Source organism: Alexandromys fortis, unplaced genomic scaffold, assembly GCF_014885135.2.
Source record: "Alexandromys fortis isolate MF-2015 unplaced genomic scaffold, M_Fortis_MF-2015_v1.1 scaffold_237, whole genome shotgun sequence".
In the NCBI taxonomy this organism is placed as follows: Eukaryota; Metazoa; Chordata; class Mammalia; order Rodentia; family Cricetidae; genus Alexandromys; species Alexandromys fortis.
The window spans coordinates 1400754-1410382 of NW_026068137.1; positions in this window are offsets into that span (position 1 = coordinate 1400754).

Sequence of the window (9629 nt, forward strand, 5' to 3'; positions counted from 1 at the left end):
CAGCTGAACTTGGTAATGTTTGAGAGTCACCCAGGTGGTACTGGTTTTGAAGGCATGAAGGGGTCATGGAGAGCAGCTGAGGCCTGGCACTAGAAGCCCAGAGAGGCCACTGGTGAAGGTACAGACTCGGGAGCAGTTGAGGGCCCAGGACTGAAGGGGTCATGTGAATAAGTTGAGGCTTGGCATCGTGAAGAGCCTAGGAGAGGTTATCGGTGAAAGTGCAGCCCAATTGCAGCCAGAGACCCCAGCATTTTGAAGAGGCCGGTGCCATGGGGTAATCACCAAAGAGAGCAACAGCAACAGAGTGGAGCCATTGTGAACTTAGAAGACAGGCTGTGTGTGCTCCAGAGGGCAGAGCTGGAGAAGCGTCCTGAGCCCTGTGGAGGAGCCAGGAAAATTGTGAGTCAATCCCAAATATTGGGTATTTTGTTATTCACACTGTTGGAGTTTGATTTTTCTTTGATCTGATTGTGACTGTGCTTTGGTTTTTCCCTCTTGAAGTTAGAAAGTATTTAACTTAATTTTGATTTTTATAGGGACCGACAGTTGAGAGATTTTGAACTTTTAAAAGAGATTTTGGATTCTTAATGAGACTGGATATTTTAAAGGGACTGAATTTTTTATTTTTTTAAAAAGAAAACAAGCTATCTTTTTTCATTTTACATACCAATCCCAGTTCCCACTCCCTCCCCTCCTCCAATTCCCTCCACCTTCATACCATCCAATCCTCAGAGAGGGTAAGGCACATTGCTCTGAGGAAGAAACATGGCCCTCCCTACTATATCTAGGCTGAGCAAAGTATCCATCCAAACAGAATGTGTTCCAAAAAGTCAGTACAAGCAGTAGGGATAAACCCTGGTCCCACTGCCAGTGGCCCCCAGTCTGCCCCAGTCATACAACTGTCACCCACATTCAGAGGAGCTAGTTTGGCCCTATGCTGGTTCCTTCCCTGTCCAACTGGAGTATGTGAGCTCCCATTAGCTCGGGTAAGCTGTTTCAGTGAGTGTCCCCATCATGGTCTTGACCTCTTTGCTCATATTCTCACTCCTCCCTCTCTTCGACTGGACTTTGGGAGCTCAGCCCAGTGCTTCTCTGTTGGTCTCTGCCTCTGTTTCCATGAGTTTCTGGGTAAAGATGCTATAGTGACATTTAAGATAGTCATCAATCTGACAACAGGGCAAGGCACCCTCTCCTCTATTGCTTAGGGTCTCAGCTGGGGTTGGGTCATCCTCGTGGGTTCTTGGGATCAATTCACCTCTAAAAAGGCACAGGCTAAGAGAAGGGACTGATTTTTTTAATGTTTGAATTTGTAAAGACTGGAACTTTTAAAGCATTTTATGTTTTTTATGTGAGATCTTGGATGAATGAGAAAGAAAAGTTTGGAACTTAGTTGTGATATCTTTGTGTGTCAAGTTGAAAAGAGGTCAAGTGTTCTGGATAGTTTATATCAGCTAGACACAAAGTAAAGTTATCTCAGAGGAGGGGAACTCAGTTAAGAAAATGTCTCCATAAGATCAGGTTGTAGGCAAGCCTGTAGGACATTTCTTCATTAGTGATTGATAGGGGAGTCCATTGTGGGAGGTACCATGTCTGGGCTGGTGGTCCAGGGTTCTGTAAGAAAGCAGACTGAGCAAACATGATGAGCAAGCCAGTGAGCAGCACCCCTCCATGGCCTCTGCATCAGCTCCTGCCTCCAGGTTCCCACAATGTTTCCTGGCCTGACTTCCTTCAGTGATGGACGACCATGCAGAAGTGTAAGCCACAGAAACCCTTTCCTCTGAAGTTGTTTTGGTCATGGTCTTTCATCACAGCAATGGTAACACTGACTCAGACACAATGTGAGTGGGTAATGAACTAGGGAAAGATGCAGAGAGGCTGAGGAGTAAAGCTAAGGAGAGAAAGAGCTAGGAGGTGAGGGCGTGAGAAGATGTGAAGACGAGAGGGTGCTTGGGAAGGATGTGAGGGGAGAATCTGAGGAAAATACGGAGGAGATGCGAGGAGAAGGTAAGAAATGGATCTGAGAAGAGACCACGAGGAGAGGAAATAAGGGGGATGAAATGATGGCCATTTTAAACTGGTCCAGTCATTCCTCACTCATTGCCTTTGCACACTGAAGTACTAACCGGTCTTCACAGAGGGATGTAACTTTTACCATCACTATAGCTTAATAGATAGAAGGGTAAAATTGCAGCCTATGGTTCAGAGGAAAAGACAGAGTGTTCTAACTTTTAGAAGTTCACTCTGCTGCCTCCATAGGGGTCTTTCTTGTTCTTAGGCACTCTTCGTTGGCCTCTGGGTAACACTGAAATGTGTTTGTGTGTGTAACAAAACTTTCATTGGGGAGATACAACACACACGTCTCCTCACCCCAAATAGTGAACCAACAACAGACCAAAGTATAGATAACCACTGAAGTCCAACTTGATAAACCGATTATTTTATTAGGGTTACATACAGGGATATGGGTGAGGAGTTACTTGGAGGAACAGAAACGACTCAAAAACAGAAAGCTGCGTCACCAAAGCTCATCCCAGCATGGATGACGGTAACCTGGAGCACACTCCACAGCCTACGGGCAGCACAAAGGAGGTCGCCATTTCCAGGTGCCTCACTCAATTGCTCTTCCAGGTCTGCTCTCCCAGGCAGCTGGGCTGGTCTTCTTGCATCTCGGCTTCTCTGAACATAACTGGACTTTGTTTATTCTGGCAGGGAGGAGCTTAGTAATCCTTCCCATTTCAGAGATGGTGGGTTTGGGGATGTTGCTGGCAAGCTTCAAATGTTTTCTGGATGAGACTCTTTTGTCACGCTTACAAACCCAGGTGTATTTTATTCACTTTTCAGGGAGAAGGGCTGTTGGGGAACATTATTTTCAGGTGTGTTACTTTTGTTTACGTTGTATTTGTTTAACGCTTGCTGGGCCTCTCTGAAACACCTGATGGTCCTAATAAAGAACTGGATGGCCAATAGCAAGGCAGGAGAAGGGATGGGCAGGGCTGGCAGGCAGAGAGTATAAAGAGGAGAACAGAGGAAGGAGCAAACCGGAGAAGGAGGAGAGGAAGGCATCAGGGGGTCAGCCACCCAGCTACACACAGCAAGCCATGGAGGAATAAGTAAAGAAAGGTATACGGAAATGGAGAAAGATAAAAGCCCAAAGGCAAAAGGTAGTCAGGATAACATAAGAAAAGCTGGCTAGAAATAAGCCAAGTGGAGGCTAGGCATTCATAACTAGGAATAAGCCTCCCTGTGTGATTTATTTAGGAACTGGGTAGTGGGCTCCTCAAAAAGCATTGAGTAAAAAAAGAAAATCACACAGCAAAGGACCCTGGCATCTCAGAGACATGCAATGAGGTCCCAGGTTGACATTGCTAGCGAGGACCAGCAATCCAGCTGGTGTTGGGTGATTCGTACTTTCATGTGGTTCCTTTATTCTAGTTATTGTTTTACAATTTCTCATATATAATTCATACTATAAACATACATGTTTTTAATCAAAATGTCCCATTATCCTGTCATCTTATTACCCGCCCCCCACTAAATCTCTTCTTCCAAAGTCTGCCTACATTAAATGTGCGTGTGTATGTGTGTGTGGTGGTGGTGGTGGGGTATCCAGTTGCATCAGCTCGGAAAAGCGCAAATGTTCAAGGGGTTGATTTTTAATAGGTTTCTTTTTCTCCAAAGATCTTTCTAGGTCAGGTGGACGGACAGAGAGTTCTCTAGGACGTGGCACCTTCTTTCCGACCAGCCAGGACACAGGAGAACTTGGCAGAAACACAATGCTAAGCAAACATAGGATGAAGCCCCTCCCCTCAGAAGCTTGAGTGGGCAGCCAAGCCGGAGCAGAGTCCCTTTATATGGTGGGTGACCAAATCCTAGAAAACTAATCAAGATTCACATCTCAGAAGTTAAGACTGCAAAGAACGCACCCAACTGTGCACATCCTGCTTCCTTGGCTGAGGAAAGGAAAATGGTCAGGTTGTAAACTTTTTATTTTCCCATTTTCTAAGGGGAATCTATCATGAAAGGTGTAAGGTTGTCTATGGGAGGCCTGTGTGGCAAACAGATAGATTTTCCCAGCAAAGGCTGGTAATGCCCTGATCCCATGACTTCAGCTCAGCCATGCTGAGTAACTTATAGACCCCTGTGCACTATGATGTAGTCCCCCTGGGGTGTCCTGCTTAACAAAGTCAAGGGTTCAAAAAAAAAAAAAAAAAGCTAAGACTAAGAAAACAAAGGCTTAGAACGTGGATGTGACCCATTTGGGGCCTTCTGTTTCATCTGAAATTGCTTCATTAGAATCCTTTCTCCTTAAGAAATGCAGCAGGTCCGGGGGTTTATTTGTCTTTATAGGGCTAAATTCTTACTCTTAGTTATCTGCTCCACATAGACGTGTGTGAAGAGAGAAATCTCCCATTCTGAAGGCCCAGATTTGATGAAAAGAGGACCAGCTCTCATAAGCACTCCAGTCTCTCTCTGCATCTTGTAGTTCTGAGGACGTTCAGCGTCCTGAAGAGTAGCAGCCTTGGACTCGGGAGGGCACCTGAGGAGAGGCCTGGGTGTGTATGGTAGATCTCACAGCATGCTGCTGAATGCCTGATTTCCTCTTCACCGCTTCAGCTCCAGAACGAGAGCCCTTGGAGCTGCGGCAGTCACACTGGCGGTGATGGGAGCCGGAATTTTTTTCCCTTTCATCCTGAGAAGCAGAGAAGTCTTGTGGGGTAAGCAACAAATAAGATACGATCTTTTAGCCTTGCAAAGCTGTTTCTCGCACTCAACAAATGGAGGGAGCGTGCTGCGCCAGTTGTTGAGAATTGGTTAAGATCCTTTTGTGCTTGTCAAGGAGGAAAATGGAAGTCTTCAGTTTAGAGGGATGAAACTGTAATTCGTTCTTTAAAAGAACTGATTTTTTTTCATGATTTCATGATTGCAGGATAAATCATTTCCATTTTACCTGTACATCTATCTGGAAGAAAAGTTCAGAGTATTTTGTTTCCTTTGTTATAAAATCATTCATTAAATGTCTCTGGTACAGTTTCTGAAATTAGTCAGTTGTATGGGAAATTACGATAAGAAAGCTACTGAGATGCCGTGATTAACATAATGACTCTTTGCTATAAAGAAGAAAGGAAGTGAGGAGGGAAGGGAGGGGAGGGAGGAAGAGCAGGACATGGGGGAGGAAGGACATCAGTCACCCTGGAGGAAGTTTCCTGGTGACAGAATGTTGACAAGGCACCCCCACCCCCCGCCCCGTGCCTAGTCTCTCAGACACTGCCCATCCCTTGGACTTCAGCATCCTCATTCACACCCAGCCCTGCCTGGGTTAGGAGCCATGCTCTGCCTGTTGTTTTCTGAATGTCTGGACATCATGTCTGTACTGGAGTCACTCTGCTGCCTTCTCAGGCTAGGGAGCTCCCGAGGAAAGCCTCCCTCCTCCTTCCTTCTGGGTCTCCACACTGGTTACACTGGGAACCACAAAGCTCTCTTTCTGGTGGCCAAGCCTTTCCCCTCCCATGTCTGGGTCTTCAACTGCCCACCACAGGCATTCCTGGTCAGCCTTAACTGAGGAAGTGTGTTGCCATTGGCAGCTAGGGAAAACAAAAGGGGTACTCATTTTAAATCTTACTCCTCCATACCACCCCTTCCAACATCTGGAACAAAGCGGGTGTTCCGCACGCAGGCAGGGGGTAAACCACTTTGTCCTTCTGCTTCGCGGTTTTCAAGGCTCTAGAGCAATAAAACAAGACTGGGAAGGTGGAGGGCAAGAGGCAAGCCAGGAATAGCTGCCGCCCCCACAAGCTGTCCATAAAAACATCTGCGCGCCATGGCTTTAAATTTTGGAAATTATTTTATTTTCAGAAATCAGCATGGGGGGGTATCGATATAACTCCACACACAGATTGTTTGTTTTGTTTCTTGAGGATAAGGTCTCAGTACGTAACCCCCATCAGACCGAAACTCACTATGTAGCACACACACAGAGATCTGCCTGCCTCTGCTTCTGCCTCCAGAATGCTGGGATAAAAAGCATGATTTACGAATCTACGCACATGTAATATATTTAACTCGTTTGCCTACATTTTAAATAACATATAATAACGTACAAAGCAACTTCTATCATGGTCGTGCACTTTGAAGTGCATTTTACCATTCTTTCTGATGCTTTGAAGCTGGCTGATTATCTATCTAGTCTATAAACTTCTCATTTAGAAGTTGTGCCAGCAGTGGTACCACATGTGGACAGGCCAGCACTAAAGACGATGAGGGGAGACTCGCAAGGTTACGGATCGCTTTGGCTATGCCTTTGGTCTGGTATAGGTCAGCAGGGGAGCACTTGCCTTGGCATGGATGAAGTCATAGGCTTGATACGAAATTAAAAAACAACACATTAAAATCACTAGTAGTGCTCTTTAAGTTCTTCTTGGTATAGTAGCACACCTATAATTCCATCTGAGGCAGGAGGATCAAGAATTCAAGGCTAGCATCGGATATGTAGCAAGTTTAAGTGAACCCAGCCTGGACTTCAGGAAACCCTGTGGCAGACAAACAAAAAGGCAAAGCAAGCAAGAGTGAATGCTTCACAGTGGTTTGATCCTACATCCTTTAACGTCTGAACATTATTTAGTCAGCTGGAAAGAAAAGAGCAGTGCCTTTGAAACAATAAATGTTCACTGGTAAAATGTAACTGAAACATAGCTTTCATTTGGTCTATATCACCACAGCCGAAATTAAATGCATGTTTGATGACAGTGCAGAGATGGGTTTGTGCATTTGGGTGACATCAATGGCATTTCGGGAAGCAAAGCTGTAGGACACACACACGCATACACATACCCATTCACACATACACACAAATACACGCAAACACACACATACACGTACACACACACTCATACACACACGCAATACACACATGCACATACACGTATGCACACATGTTGGGAGCAGTGAGACCCCAGATCCTGAATTTCTTGTAATCCCCTGATCTGAGTGCCTGCAGCTGCCCTGAGCACGAGACCTTCAGGAGTTCCTGATGACAGGAGAGTGGTTTCTGGTGGGTTTGGCTGGGGCATGGCTATCTCTATATAATCTGCCCCTGAACACGATAAAGGGGGCATTCTTGGGGAATTCAAGGATGACCCCTGTCTCTGTCTCTCTGTCTGTGTGTGTCTGTGTATTTTAACCTCCAGCTCCCTTGCCTAAAGCTCTGTAACTGGGTGTTAGTGCACAGAGCGCAGACACGGGGGCGTGGTGCATGGCAATTGGAGGTCTCCACCGAGATTTCGGCACACACACACATACACACACCACCGTGTAGAGCCAGATGGCTCAAAACACAGAAGAAAAAAAAAACCCTCAACACCTGGAAATTCAGTAATAAAGTTCTGAAAATGAAAACAGGTTTCATCTTCCCCTATGTTATATCCAGAGCCATTATCAATCTAAGAAAACTCTCCTCAGAGCACGTCTTGACAACCCTTGGTAGCACACGCTTTGTGAAGACCTGTGTATTGCTCTCCACAGACTGAGACAGGCTTCCAGTGTTGGTGCCAAATTGAGATCCATGCGAAATGATCTTTATGGTGAACTCAGAGCTCGTTGCAACTGTGAAAAGAAAATAAGATGCAAATGAACAGCGTGAGCAGGAAAAAGCTGCCTGCGGATCCTGAGATGGGGAAGCCAGCCTAGTGGGGAGTTTGTTTAAAAGGGGAGCTGCTGAGCTCTGTTCCAGTTCACCAGATTTCTGAAAACAGAGATCGTCAAAACAGGATCCACACGTGGCTCTGAGCAAAAGCCAAGGGATCTGAGTTAGCCAGAGACAGCACCTGGAAGCCGAGGGCATCTGTGGCTTTAGAGAGGGAGACGTTAGTTCTCTTTGCTGTTTCGTACCATTTTGCTTTGTGTTAGTGAACATGTTTGGAACTACGGAGCCTATTTCTTTGTCTTGACACACAGGACCTTTCTTGTATAATGGCTTCTTGCATCTTAGTCATGAATATGCAAACAGTGGGATTCTAGAGGCCAGTGTGCCTCCCAGAGCAAATGGCACTTTCAGAAGGTACACGTGGAAAACCGGGTGGCAAATGATATTTCCCGGGCAGGGAATGAGTCAAGTTATTCTCTAGAATTTGGATTTCTCTTCTAGAAAAACAGAAGAAGCCGAATTGAAATTCTCAGGGTCATTGGCCTAGCCTCAACAACAAGTAGGAGGTAGTTGTGCAGGTACCTGATGGGTGGATCTTGAGACTCTACAAATGACTTGGGTCATAGAAAAGCACTCTGTCTCCCCCTGCTGGCCAGAAAATCCATCTGCAACGTGTCTCCAGGTCTCCAGCCAGGCACAGACATCCAGGAACACATCACAACCCCAGCTGCCAGCTGCCTTAGCGGCCTTCTCCACTTATCTTCCTCCTCACAGCTTGTTCCCTAACCACCTGCTCCCCCCTCTCTCCCTCCTGCTCTCCTTCCCTCCTTCTCTTTCTCTTTCCTTCCCTCTTTCTTTTCTTCCTTTCCCTGAGAATGCCATCTAGCCAGCTTTCCAGCTCGGCTTTGTCAGTTAGCTCTAGCAGCTCTCAAGGGATGTCGGTACACAGACCAAGACTTGCGTCTGCCAATGTTTTTCACTTGTTTATCCTTTCTTTGTCTGTCTAATTTATGCAACCCCAGAAAGTTAACCTAAGATGGGCAGAGGGTAAGATTCTCTCCTCTGTTGTAGATGAATGAATGAGACATCTCTGTTCATCAAAAACATAATTAATTTAAAACCCATCCAGTTCCATGGAGATTTTTAGACGATCATCGATGAGAGGTGTTCCTGTGGCAAAATTTGAAATAATAAATCTTTCTTTAAATTTTGGTAAAATATTTTATAGTATAGCAAACTAAGTATAAGCAATACATAACCAGTTTTATTTAAATATCATCTTAATAGGGGTAAATAACAAATTCTGTCATTGGCAGCTACTATTCCCCCAGAATAGCAAATACACACACACGCACGCACACACCAATTTTTTTCTTCATAGTTAATTCTTCTATTCAATCACTTAGGTCATACACATGACAAGCCTCTAACCTGGTAGAGGCCATGCGTTCCAGTCCCCTCTAATGGTCACAGTGCACAGGATACACAGTGAAGAAGTGATCATTTTCTTCTGCATCCACTCAGAGGGTCATGACTTTGTTAAGGAAGAGAAAATGAGTTGTATGTTTTAAGTAACGACTTTGGAGGGGGGCTATATACAGAGATATGTAACGGGGTTGGTGCCCATGTGTATGTGTGTAGAGGCCAGCAGAGGGCATCAGGAGTCCATCACTCAAAGACAGCTGAACCTGCAGCTGGACTGGCAACCAGCAAGCCTCAGCAACCCTCCTGAGCTTGCTTTGGGCAGTGTGTTCAGTAAAAGGTGCATGAAGGCATGCCAAGCTTTTCACGGATATTGGGATCTGAACTGAGGTCCTAATGCTAGGAATCAAATGTTCTCATTCACTACGCCATTTCTGTAGTACCAGAGGGTGATACTTTTTTTTAAATATAATTTTTTATTGAAAAAAAATTTTTTCCGCCTCCTCCCGCCTCCCATTTCCCTCCCCGTCTCCCTTTTCCCCCCTCCTCCCTCTCCTCTCCTCCCCCC